Below are 14298 nucleotides of genomic sequence, written 5' to 3'. Positions count from 1 at the left end.
CAGTTATGCCCACGCATCTCCAACTCTAAAAAAAGAGTTTGTCAGCTAAAACATGAGAAGCCGTTCATCAAGTGCTCCACAGGAGGGGACTACGCCATGCCCTTGAAGTATGGAAACGCTTATATCGGCCAAACCGGCCGCTGCATTAATAAACGCTTGGGGGAACATGCCCGAAATTTAAGTAACTTAAAGTACAAGTACGCACATTTGGTCGCGCAAGTAATTGAATGCACAGGATGCGAGGCTCGATTGGGAGAGACGAAGATCCTCGTCAAGAGTGCCGACGCGACGGCGCGCGTCAGTTTGGAAGCGTTCCACATACAAAAATATGGCAGCAAGTGCGTAAGTACCCCTTCTGTATCGCTTTTTGCTGCAGAGCTTCATTTTTTGGAAGCGACTGCTTACTGATTTGATTGTATGTTAGTATCCCTTGCCTTTTTCTAGTATTTTTCTAGTTTTTTTTCTCGTTTTCTTGTTTTTTCTGCGCCTGACTCCGTTAACTGCTGGCACGTTCGTTCATCGATGCGCAATGTCATTTTCCCCGATTGTATCACTCCCTTCCCCCTTCACTTCTGCCTTTCCCCTTATATAAGGTATCCGTCTTCCGTAAATAAAATTTAGTTGACAGTCAGCGCTTGTGTCCCGTCCTTGATACTTGTGGTTGCATGTGTTTGCGCTGTAACAATTTTTATGTCAAGTATCTCGCCAGAAAGAAGTTCTAATGAATTAATAACATTAGAACATGTGAGCGGAGCAATTTTCCGGCTAGAAAAAGAAATCTTCATTCACTGTGCAAAAACTCCCTTTGAGTTTGTACTAGTTCAGCTTCCCCTAAGAATTCTTTATTTCAGCTGTTTTGTAGGCTGATACCGGATAACTTATTTATTTATTTATTTCATTTATTTCATGATACTCCTAAAGGCCCCCGAAGGGGTATTACATAGGGGGAACCGATACATGAAATAATGTGAGCTTTGCGCGTTACGAAAAAAAACCACTGAAGTACACAAAAATTAAGCAAAATTTTTACAAAAGAAAACACAAAAGTTATACAAAAGTACGATATCTAGCAAAATACACAAGTAAAACAATATGCGAAATACATTAGTCAAGTGAAACTCAGGAAATACAAAGTTGTCTGAGAGAATAAATTAAGGGAATTAAATAGGCACAATGTAAAAGAAGTAAAACGGGGTGTTGCTCGAAACTGCGTCAGTTGTCACGATAACAAATTAATGAGACTTGAATACACTTGTACAATGTGCACGCAGAACGGTAAGACAAATGATCAAAGCAATATATACACTGAACAACGTATGAAGAAACGGTACATGATGGATATTTACAAGTAACTATTGCGTAAAAGTTCCTGAAAGGTTGCGAAATCGGTTTGAATAACACTGTGTGATGGTAGGTTATTCCATGCAACAAATGTTCGGGGAACGAAGGAGTTAGCATAGTTAGCTGAGCGACAACTGATGCGTTTTATCTTAAAGATATGGTCTGTGCGTGGAAAGAAGGCTGTCGCTGGTTCGAAGATACGGTGAAGGTGCGGATGATGACAAAGTTTGTGCAGCAGTGAGAGGCGGGCAATTCTGCGGCGATGAGATAAGTCGTCCAGCTGAGCGCGAGCTTTTAGTGCTGAAATGCTAGTATAGGGTGAATAATCAGAAAAAAAATGAAGCGGGCCGCGCGGTTTTGCAGTGATTCGATTTCTTGGGTGATATATGTTTGAAAAGGATCCCAGATAGCTGATGCATACTCGAATTTGGGGCGTATTAATGTGATGTATGCTAGTCTGCGTAGTTTAGCTGGAGTATGCTTAAGGTTGCGTTTGAGGAGGCCTAAAGAGCAGTTAGCTGATGCCAACGTCAGGCGGATGTGATGATGCCACGTTAGATCAGACTGTAAGTGTACACCAAGGTACTTATATGAAGTTGTAAGTTCAATTATGTTGTTAGATATTACATACGATGTTGGAATACGGTGGTTGCGCCTAGTAAATGATAATAACTTCGTTTTAGCTGTATTAAGAGTCATCAACCATGTTGAACACAATGTGTTAATAGCGTTAAGATCGGTTTAAAGAATATCTTTGTCATCGTCGCATGAAATTAATCGATATATTACGCAGACATTGGCAAAAAGTCTGATGTGGGAAGACACACAGTTAGGCAGGTCATTAATATAGATTAAGAAAAGTAAAGGGCCAAGAACGCTGCCTTGCGGAACACCGGAGGTTACTTTGGTATAAGAGGAATTACTGTTGTTAACAGACGTATATTGTACTCTGGATGAGAGGAAATCCTTAATCCATCCAATAACGTTTGGATGTATGTTAAGGTTCATAAGCTTCAGTACTAGTCTATGGTGAGCAACGCGATCGAAAGCTATCGCGAAATCCAAGAAGATATCATCAACTTGAAATCCTAGGTCTAGGTATGGATGTATGTCATGTAAAAAGCCGGCTAACTGTGTTTCGCCTGAATAACCACGACGAAAGCCATGTTGGTAATCAACAATAATTTTGTGCCCTTCTAAGTAGTTAATGATTTCAGTATACAAGATGTGTTCAAGTAATTTACAAATAGTACTTGTTAAGGAGATGGGGCGGTAATTTAATGGGTGAGTTCGGTCTCCGGACTTAAAAATGGGTATGACTTTTGCCACCTTCCAATCGTGCGGAATAGTGTTAGTTGATAAAGACTGCGAGAAGAGTGCACATAATATAGGTGATAAACTAGGTGACAAATATTTTAACACTTTATTATTAATGCCAGTGTGATCAGAGGTGGAAGAAACTTTAAGTTTATTTAGTAAAGAAGAAATACCTGCTTCGCTAACAATTATTTCTGGAATTGATATGTTAATGAGATTGTCAAAGGTTGCTGAAGATATGGTGTCTTCCTGTGTAAATACAGATGACAATGCGCTATTCAATAAATCAGCACATTCCGAGTGGTGGACCATATCACCGTGCTCATCAACTAGTGTTAAATCGGTATAGCTCTTCGGTTTATTACGCGCCAAAAACGTTGGGTATTGTTAGTGAGCATAGAATATAGGTCATGGGCAAAGAAATGTCGTTTAGATGATTTAAGCAGTGACTGATATTGCTTATCGCAGGTCTTATAACGGTGCCAAGAATCTGAGTCGCGGGCTTTATCGGCTTTGCGATATAAACGCTGTTTCTTATTATTAAGGCGCCGAAGCTTTACGGTAAACCACGGGGCTGTCGGGGTGCAGGCTATTTTTGTTAGAGGGACGAATCGATTAATTAGTTCAGTAAGAATAGTTTTAAGTTCAGCCCAGTTATGTTCGATGGTTTGAAATTTGCATCTATTGAGGAAATGTAAAGAGAAGTCAGATAGCGCGGAGTTTATGCTGTCAAAATCCGGTCTATTGTAACATCGGATGTACTTATCGGAGCACGGACGTCTTGGAAGGGAAACTGCAAGACTACCTGTTATGATATCATGATCAGATAGCCCATCTTGATGAGTTAAGTCGAAGCACACGTCAGGATCAGTGGTTAATACTAGATCTAAAATATTAGCGGATGTAGCCGAAGATCGCGTAGGACGGGTAATAAGCTGTGTCAAAGAAAAGTCGAGACATGACTGCAGGAAACTGTGGGCCTCAGATAGGTAGGTTGCTGTTGAAAGGTTAGCCCAATCAACTTCGGGGAAATTAAAATCACCGAAAATTAGTACTAGAGATTTATAAAAACGAATTGTAATGATTTCAAGGAGCCGTTGGAATTCACGAGAAAACGTATTGCCCATGTCAGGAGGTCGATAAAAAGCACCAATGATTATAAGGCCTGCTTTATGTTTTATGGAAACCCACACACACTCTAAAAAAGTGTCAAGGTGAATACGTGTGGCGAAAAGATTTTTTTTGCACTGCCACCAAAACACCACCACCTATTCGATTTGTCCTGTCACATCGAAAGTAGTTAAATAAAGTCCAGCTTTCCAGAATGCAGGTATCGGGGACAGTATCGGTAAGCCATGTTTCAGTTAGTATCACTATCGATGCTGAACATGAGTCAATGATGGATGATAGCTGTACTGGTTTAGAAATGACACTTCTTATGTTTGTGTAAAGAAAAGGAATGCGGTCTTGGGCGTCATTCTTCCTCGATATCGGTCCAGTGGATTGATGGTTAGTGTGATCACATGGCACTCGTCATTCTGTAGCTCTTTCAGACACTTGCTTCGCGCGTTTCTGATGGCTATCCCAGATATAAACGTCATTATTAATAAACAACTTGTTGAACACGAGTCGCACACGATCGCCTTGCTTTCATATTGTTTTGGAAATTAGCAGGAGGTTGCGGTGTTTATTTCGCACTGTTTCAGAGTAGTCACGGGGAATGCTAAAAGGTTTATCCTTTAGCTTGTAACCATAGCCAAGTAGTGCATCAGTTTCTTTGTCATTGGAAAACTTTGCAATAATCGGTCGCTTTTCATCGTTAGAGAAATGTGTGTCGGTAGAGAAACGTGTGCAATGTTGCCTTCTAGTACCTGTACATACAGGAATCGGCATGAACTAGTGTGCTGATTTTTCGGCGTTGTCATCCTTGCTAGGGCCTACCCTTCATTTTCTGCCTTCCTTTTCACTACTCACGAAGGCCGGTTTCAGGCAGTTATTATTGTTGAAGTGCGCTGGATCATCCACCCCTATTATTAATGTAAATTCCAGAATTTACATTATCCATGGCACGTGGATGTCAACCTCACATGTCAATGCGAGGATTTGTTGATCAGCTTCCTATGCAGAGTCCGGCCCCTAAATGTTTATCGTTATCGGTCTTGGCTCTCGACTTGCAAACTTTCCTTCCGTTCTAATGAAGGAGAAACAATTGATAATTCTCTTATTTCTTGCCGCCATTTCACCTCCTTGCGCAAACTTTTTCTTGAACTCCCTGCCCGTCATCTGGCGTTCTCAATGACAATTCCAAATTTATTATCATTTGTAGCTGCGCGGTTTGTCCGCACCCATAGGGCGATTTGCAATGCATTCCATAAGTATGTGGAAGGACCAAACCTGATACGTTGCTAGGGGTTGCATCTCTATGCTGAGATTTGGTCATATGTTACTCACTATTTCTTGAAAACATTATGTTTTCTTGTTAAAAGGTTTATAATGCCGCTTTTTAATAATCTTATTTCATTTAATTAAAGTTCATTTATTTTTTTCTCATTTGTGTGGTCAATCTCCCTCGAAGGAGTGTGCCATGTTGAAAAGGAATGATCAACATCGTTCACCGGTGATAAAATAGAATAAACCTTTACTTAGTCGGATAGTTGTGTAGGGCCGGGCTAAATTGCCCTACTAGATGGCCAGCAAGTGAAGCCTACTGGTGACCTCGTTGGCGCGCTTGAAGATCCGATCTTGGCTGTCCGGGTCCGAGCTGCGCAGCAGAGTCTCCCAGTCTTTGGAAGCAGGGTTTACTTTAATTCTGAGTGGTGGGAGTGGTGTCTTCCTTGCATCCCCAAAATATATGGTTGATGGTAGCTCCATAGGCGCAGAGTTTTCATATAGCGGGGGGAGGGGGGGAGGGCAGGGCTAGGGCCAGACCAGCTTTCCGAACCCCATGCGCGCGCACACGCACACACGCACACATACATGCACACACACATGCGCACATACATGCATTTCGTTTACTTAACGCTGTCCAGTCAGTGTATGATTGAAGAAGATGGGACCGATTATAGCACCTGCGTAAATTACGCACCCTACATTGAACGACCACTGGTACCGGTGCCGTTTGCGCTTTATCCACTGTGCATTGTAGTCACTCCAATAGTGAGCATTGTGCAAGTTTACCTGGACGTTTCTGTGAAAATCGGCTTCATCTGTGCACATGATGTTGCTAAAAAAGTCCGTCGACTCATCGGCTTTTGTCAGGACCCAATTCGAGAAATCTAGACGGTCCTACAGGTCCCTATTTTCTATGCCTTGGTACTGGCTAAGATAGTACGGGTGAAAGGCCGTCATTTAGAATCCTCCAAACTGATAACCTGAAAACTGGTACCTGGGCGGCCACGCCCCGCACGCTAGCATGAGGGTTTGAGGCCATAAATGATCGAACATATGTGTGTAAGCTAGGACTCAAAGATGGAGCCCTCCGCCGCTGTTTCTTGAAGCTGCCGGTTTGTCTCAGGTTTTCACAATTTATGATGATAGTTGATGCGTTTGGTCTAACGCTACACTTCCATGACTATAATATATATGTTTGCAGCCTTCCTCTTGTTGCCATTTGCAGATCCCAAGGCAAGGATCATGTTCGCCTTGTGCTCTTTAAGAAATCACATGGCGACATGGGACGAAACAACACGCACCTTCAAACTTTCGCACTGACGTCAATTCGCTTTCGCGGGGTTAGGTTTTGTGGCAAAAATAAAAAAAAAGAACAGTCGTACACTTTATCTACGCTAAGAGAACAGCTGTCACAGCTTCTTCCCAACTAGCATTAAACGCGACGTGTTCCTTCAGCCGGGGCGCGGCAGAAAAGGCGCCAGCTCGATCACGATGTTTTTCTTTGTTTCCTTTATTTAGTTCTGGATAACTCAGAGGGAGCCTGTTCGAGGGTGCTGCTTTCAACACATGTTGCTTTCAACACTACTTTCAACCACCTTTCAACACATGTGTTTACAAGCTTAAGCTTGTAAACGTACAATCGCTATACAATTTCAGACTACTTAGACAACATAAACTGGAAAAAAACAAGAGAAATAACCCGCTGAAATTACTGGCGAGGTTGCAAAAAAATTCCTCTGCATACAACACACGCTATCCCGAAACGTGGAAAGTTGATAGATGCCGCACAACCTACAGTAAGCAAATGTTAAAGTACACATTACCGACCTTGTTAAATGAGTTGGCCAAAAATGGCACGGATATAGAATTGATTTCTTTCAATCAGCTACGCAACATATATGTATAACTCCCTATTGCTCTATTTTTGTTGAAACACTACTTGTATTTTCTGTACTTTGTTTTCCTTGTTTCTGATCCAGTGAATTTCCCAAGATGTTTCTGTATAGTCATGGATTTTCTTTATGCGCATATTTGCCTGTTGTTTGCATTGTTTTTGTATTTTCTGTAGTTTTTGCATTTACTGCAAGTTGATTTTCTCTGCTTTTTGTGTGGAATTGATGCCACTGTATGCCATGCTATGGTGCACGGACCTAGTCAAGCCTTTTCAGGCTTTTTGTTCGTGCTCCAAACATGTGACAGATGTTAAATAAGGCTGAATTGAATTGAATGTGGGGACTAAAGTATGTCAAGATGAAATGGCAGTCTCCCCGGAAAATCTACGGGCGCGGTGGTCGGCCGCATTGCTCAGCTCAGAACTCCAACACCAACCTTTGACCGTCTAGCGAGCCATGGAAGTCGCACGGAAGCAGCAGCTCCCAGTGGCCATGTAAGCCGTCCCAGGCCCTGGCCTCCCAATCGCCGGATTCCGAATAAAGTTATCTTGCTCGCTCGATTCAGCAATTCTGCCCTGGGCAAAATTTTGTATAGCCGTCATGGAGTCACTAATATCTGCCTGTGAATTTGTACTGGTGAAAGCAATGGCCGCCTCATCGGCCGTTGCGGATGTGCGTACATGGAAGGAAGCGGGAAGGACTGTGCCATGTGCACCCGTAACCGCTGTCACTGCGAATGCTCTATTCGAAGTTGGATATTCAACTGCATCGACGCAGATGACACCCGGTTGCTGTTTCTATGCTTTATGGACATGCGAGAGCTCTGGCAATCCTCCTACACTCGTGGTGTATGGGATGCATATTTTTGGGATTAGGTTTAATGGTGAGCCGTTTCCTGATTGGTGTGGGTAGGTCTCTTAGTTCATCTATTTGTGGTTCTGCGTTTTCGTCTAGTTTGGCGAGGACACTTCTGCCTGTTTTAGTTTTCGGGAGCAGTGCCATCTGTGTGGAGATGTGGGCCGCACAGATTTCTTCAAGTGTTTTATGAATGCAGAGTTGGTAAATTTTTCTGTAGATGTATAGTAGGGTCTTTTCTGCATTAGTCTTTTCTGCAGCATAGAGCTATAGGTAGGGCACTGAGTAGGTGAAAAAATTTATGCAGTTTTACAGGCCAAAACCACTTTCTGATTATGAGGCACGTCGTAGTGGGGGACTCCGAAAATTTCGACCACCTGGGGTTCTTTAACGTGCTCCTAAATTTAAATACAGGGGTGTTTTTTTCATTTCGTCGAAATGCGGCCGCCGTGGCGGAAATTCGATACTGCGGCCTCGTGCTTAGCAGGACAACAGCACAGCCACTAAGCAACCTTCGCGGGTCTGGGTAGGTGACCCGGCTAAAAACAAAGGCCTGCACTAATCTACACAGATCCTTTTCCTTCACGTCTTTTCTCCTGTTTGCAATCCCTTTGAGTAGAAAAATTGTCTGATGGGTGGTGGCAGAAAGGCTGTTGATGGTTTCGGCGTTCTTGCCATTGCTCTGGGTGAATAGACCCGGAAATAGACCCGTAACTGTAAACGACATCTGGCTACGATTCAAGCACATTATTTAATACTGCATGAATAACTTTATTGCACTACGGCTTACACGGCCTCAAAGAAATAACCCTTTGATAACAAGAGAAATTGTACACGCAAAGCGGAAAGTTAAGCGACTACGGAAACCGACAAAGAAAAAGTGTTGGAGTGGGAATGTATCAAAACTAAAAAGAGCCATTTCAAACTTCAAGACTAAAACAAAGCAGGCAAAAGAACATTACTTCAAAGTAATGCTATCGGCGTTCATTACTGGTGACTCGCAGAGGTTCTGGAAGCATTTCCGCCCTAGGAGAACAGCCAGTCCTAAGCTAACATTAGACCAGAAAAGCGCGAAGTCTAATATATGCAATTTTCTCCCCTCTGTCTTCACAAAAGAGAACGGAAACTCCCGCAGCTTTACCCCCCGTATTACGGGAATCAACCCAATAGATGTAAGTGACCAAGGAGTATTTAGTCTTTTGCTCGAACTAGACCCCCAAAAATTCTTCGGGACCAGACGATGTCCCCAGTCCTTTTCTTAAACGATATGCAGAATGGTGCAGCAAATACCTTGATTTGGTTTTCCGCCCACCTAATCTCTCGCCCAATCAAACTCCCAAACGATCGGAAAAAAGCTAAAATAAAACCAGTCCCCAAAACAAGAAATAGCGATGACCCTTAAAATTTCATACCAATATCGCTAACCTGCACGTCGTGCAAAATATTTGAACATATAATCTTAAAACACTTAATCGTTTTCTTGGAGACGAACGGCATTTTGTCATCTAGCCAGCACTGGTTCCGCAGCAGATTATCGACTATAATTAGGGCTCCGTGTTTTTCGGATAAATAAAAAAAACACCGGTAAGCACTCTCCGGCAACATTTTTGCCAATTCGGATTTATCTGATAAACTACGATTTTAACGGCCAATTTGACACGGTTCCGTTCTTTATCGAAAGCCTTTCGAAGAAGGGCATCTTCTAAGCAGTTGTTGATACATCGGCTGGTTTAGCCATGTAAACTTTACCTCACGTGAACAGTATCTCGTAGATCGCACCCTTCGCACATTTAACAAAGGGCTTGTCGCCCCCGGGAGCGCGAGGCGGCATCTTTATATACGGTCCCTGGCGGCACTCGAGTGAGAGGGGTCCGAATCGAGCGCGGGAAGCCTGCTGGCGTAAAGCACGGCATGCTCACATGACACATTTTTGTAGCGCGTGAACAGACATGTTGGGCAAGCAAAATGGGAAGGAAACGAAAGCTTTCCAGTGACTACATAAAGAAGTTAAGTGATTCTGAAGAGTCGGCGTCATCTGAAGGAGTTTTGTCGTGTGACAGCTAGCATTGCCAACGGCAAGGGCGCCTTGAGAATCGCGGAGCGTCTACAATTAAGGCACCACGTCCAGCTGAAGAAGCCCCGTCTAGACACAAGTGAGCGCTTTCTTTAACTGTTGGTGCTCTGAACTCAGGGCTATGTGAGAGTGTATGTAGCATGCTTTGTACAGCCTGACACGGTTTCTCCGTTTATTGTGCGCGTTTCCTTCTACGGCAGTTGTCTGAACAGACTTTACATGGTCGCAATCCAATTTTTTCACATCATCTTGTTATTCCCGTCCCTTAGGCAACTCGTCACAGCAAAGTTCGCTGGAAGAATGCATCACACGGGCCCGATCTAATAGATAAGACTCGGATGACATCACGCACCAGTTTTTCCCGTGCACTCTGTCATGCTGGGATTCCACTGCACTAGGCTGGTTGACCTCTTGGCAGCCTCTTTCGAAGAAAGTGTCCGATGGCACGCACGACGTCAGGTAGGGATCAACTATATCGGAAATACCTACATGAGGTCAGTAGAAAGACATTGCGACGATAAGCTCTTCTATGAAAGACCGCCCCATTTACATCAACATCGACGACTCATCGGATCCCCGCGGACATCTGGCAGTAGCTGTGCTTGCATCCTTCTACGACGACGAGCTTCCTGGACGTAGGACCCTTATGCTAGGCTTTCATGTATTTCGGCAGTTTAAGGCAGTATCATTTGGCATGTTGATACAAACCGCTCTTCAAAAGGTTGGAAAGGCCTTATCCGACGTAGCTGTCTTGTGCTCCGATTCAGCTTCCTACATGCAGAAGCTTCACAAGGGCTTGCAACTCTTCAGCCCCAATGTCAAGGCACTTCACTTCAAAGATCCGTGCCACCTACTTAACAACGCTCTCAAGGATGGAATTAAGACGAGCTCGTTTAAGGTAGTTCGCGATATTGTTGTGCGCTTTCCTGCGCTGTTGAAGTCGTCGCGGGAGTTGCGCCGTAAGTTTGGTCTTGTGTGCGTGCCCATGGGTATGACCAGCAAGCCACTGAAGACTGTATGTCCGCTTAGGTGGTTCTCTCTTTATGAAGACCTAGAAAATGTCCTGTACTATTGGCGCGTCATTTTGTCTTTCTTGAGAAGCGACGATGCCAAGGGAAAGAAGTCTACGAAGCTCAAAACTTGCTTCATCGCCTGAAGTTGCACACGACTTGCTGACTAAGCTGAGGTTTCTTAAGACGAATTCGTGTGCTGTGCTCTAATAATTAAGGAACTTGAGGCAAAGAGTACTCTGGTACGCCAGGTTTACTTTGTAGCGTTCGTAGCTAAAGGGCACAATAGATGTAAAGCATTGCTGTGGAACTGGCATTCATCTTGTCTACCTTTATTCTAACTTCATTCTCTTCTTCACCTGTACCCAGGTTCCTGCGCTTCTTCATCTTCTATTCGAAGGCTCATACCGCTTCGCCCTTTCAGGTTTCTTTTGCTAACCCCTCCTGGGGTAATACTTGAAAACGTTTCCAATTGAAGCACATTCAACTGAGCCACGTTCACCAATGTACCACACAGTCGTCAATATTCCTTTCTGAGAGGCTGCCTTTGTCACAGAGTAAGGACCATAAAATTTGGCACTGGATTCTCTTACTACATTCCTAACTAGAACGAGGTCGGTGACTTGAATATCTGAGCAATGTCTCTTGTCAAAATTTTTTCATTCGTTTTCGGCACCTCTCCTCCTGCGATTTTTGTTTCCTCTCCTCGACGAGCTTGAGATTTTCTGACAGCCCCAGCTCCCGGTCTGCTTGAAGAATAGGGGTTTTTCCTGAAGAAGCGAACTGTGGGCTGCATCCCAAGCCAGTGGTGTAGGAGCGATTGTGATGTCTTACAGCTGCTTCGAAAGAGCATTTCCATCGACCAGGGAAACTAATGTACATCCTGATGTATTGTTTCACATTTCATATAGCATGCTCTGCAAGCCCATTCGCCGCGGGATGGTATGGCGCACAGAATTTGATTGATATATTGTGGTCTAGAGCCAATCTTGCTAGTTTTTCATTCTTGAACGCTGGAACGTTGTCACATACGATTGTCCTGGTTGTCCTAAACATATCCCGTTCGAGGAGGGCGACGATACTATTCGCATCTTCTTTTCCTCCCCGTACCGCGACAATCCTGGTTCATTCATCTATGGCCAGAAGAAAAGCTTGCGTTTTTCGGACTCCTTCTCGTTTCTTATTTAGCTCGGCGAAATCCAGGTGTATAACTTCAAAAGCCACGTTGGAGTGGCAAGGTATTATCATGGCGTCCATAGGCTGCTTATATTTCATTTTGTTGACTTGACAAATGTGGCATGAACGAACGTATTTATTGACGTCTTCTTTCATGTGAGGCCACGTAAATCTCTTGACTAGCTTGCTGTATGTGCGCCAAAATCCGTCATGTCCTCCAGATTCTGGGCTATCGAGGTACAAATAAAGTACCCTTGAAACCAGCGTTGGCGGGACTTGATAGCGACCTTCCATTAAAATCAATTGTTCAGTGCCTTCCCAAAATTTTACTTCATTGATTTCTTCCGATTGTTCTTTGTTGGCCTGTATCATCAATCTAGACAATACATCTGCATCAATCAAAAGGGGTCCAGGTCTGGGGGAGATGGTGAAATCGAAGTGCTGCAAGTAGTTCACCCATCTGGTGGTACGTCCCTTAGGTTGGGTCATATTCAAGAGATGAGTGAGGGCCCGGTGATTGGTGAACAAAGTAAACTTCGCACATTCTAGATACGTACGGAAGTACTGAATTGTTTTAAGGACTGCAAGAGCTTCCTTTTCAGTAGTGGTGTAGTTGACTTCAGATGGCTTTAGGGTGTAGCTGTAGTAATCTACTACGTGTCGCTTTTCTCGGCAGGATGCTTCTGGACATTTCTGGTGCAAGACTGCACCTGCTCCATAGTGTGACGCGTCGGTATTCAGTTCAAAGAATAAAGTGAAATCTAGTATGCGTAGAATAGGGTCAGCAGAGATTCTGTGCAGCAGATCACGGTAGAATCTCTCACATTCATCATCCCACGCAAATGGAACGTCTTCTTGCGCTAGGCGCATGAGGCGTCTTGTTTTTATGGCAAAGTCTTTTATGAAAGGTCTGAAATGTCCCGCTAATCCGAAAAACACACGCAATAAGTGGACGTCATAAGGTTTTACCAGTTGAGATATCCTCTCGAAGGACTCTTGTTTTGTGCCTTTGGTAGTCCCATCAAAGACTCTTCCAAGAAACACAACTTTTCTTTGAAAGAGTGCACTTTTCTTAAAATTAATCTTGAGGTGGTGCCAAGCTCAAGGCATTTAATACGTGTGACAGGTGTTCCTAATGCTCAGCCTCTGTTTTGGAGAAGACGATAATATCGTCTATGTACACGTTGCAAAAGACAGCTAGGAAATGCTTCAGGACTTCGTTCATAATCTTCGGAAACCATGCTGGCGAGTTTTTCCAGCCGAAGGGAAGCCGGTTATACTCGTACAGATCGAAGGGCGTGATAAAAGCAGTGTACATTTTTGTTTCTTCGGTTAGCGGGATCTGCCAGAAACCTTTGTACATGTTAACACGTGAAAAATTTCGGCAACCACCTGTCTCATCTATAATCGTGCCTATCTTCGGCATGGGAAATGGTATAAGTTCTGTCTGGCGATTGGGAGCCCTGTAATCTGTGCACAGTCTGAAAGTTCCACCTTCCTTCGGTACATTTGTTATGGGAGAGGCGAAGGGTGACACCGATCGTCGGATTATATCGGTTTCTAGCATCTCCTGGTAATTCTTTCTTCAACCATATATTGCGCTCTCTTGATATGTGATAAGGTGATTTTGGGATGATGGTCTTGTCAGTTCGCAAGGCACCTTGTGTGACTTCATCGCTTGTGGATGTCACCAACATGTTGGAGTCGGTTGTCGACTGCGCCAAAATAATGTAGCATTCCTAGTTAAAGGACACAATAGACGTAAAGCACTGCTGTGGAACTGGCGTCCATCTTGTCTACCTTTATTATAACTTCATTCTCCTCTCTCCTGTACCCAGGTTCCTGCGCTTCTTCATCTTCTATTCGAAGGCTCATACCACTTCATACCTCATACTGGGGGTTCGTTTTCACACGCTCCTGAGTCGATGGCGTGACCCACCGGAGGTCTTCACATCAGATGTCGCAAGTTTATTGGGTCTCCTTTACGAGAATGACCGCTCAACGACTGTCGCAGAGCTTCATGCATACTACGCTGCTGTCGCTGAAAAGTACAGACAGACAATTGAGAGGAACCTTTGCGATGCACTCCAGTACACCAGCGAATCGTTTTGGTACAGTTTTCAAATTGTGAATCCATATGTGAAGCATGAGCTACCCCGCGCGTTCGAAACTCATGCGACAATTTCTAGGCTAGTGTTTCTTGAAACTGACGACATGACAGATAGCTCATGAGTGATTTATC

The sequence above is a fragment of the Dermacentor variabilis genome, chromosome 6 (assembly GCF_050947875.1).
Source record: "Dermacentor variabilis isolate Ectoservices chromosome 6, ASM5094787v1, whole genome shotgun sequence".
NCBI classification, from domain to species: domain Eukaryota; kingdom Metazoa; phylum Arthropoda; class Arachnida; order Ixodida; family Ixodidae; genus Dermacentor; species Dermacentor variabilis.
The sequence above is the reverse complement of the archived record's forward strand: the minus strand, read 5'-3'. Positions refer to the sequence as shown.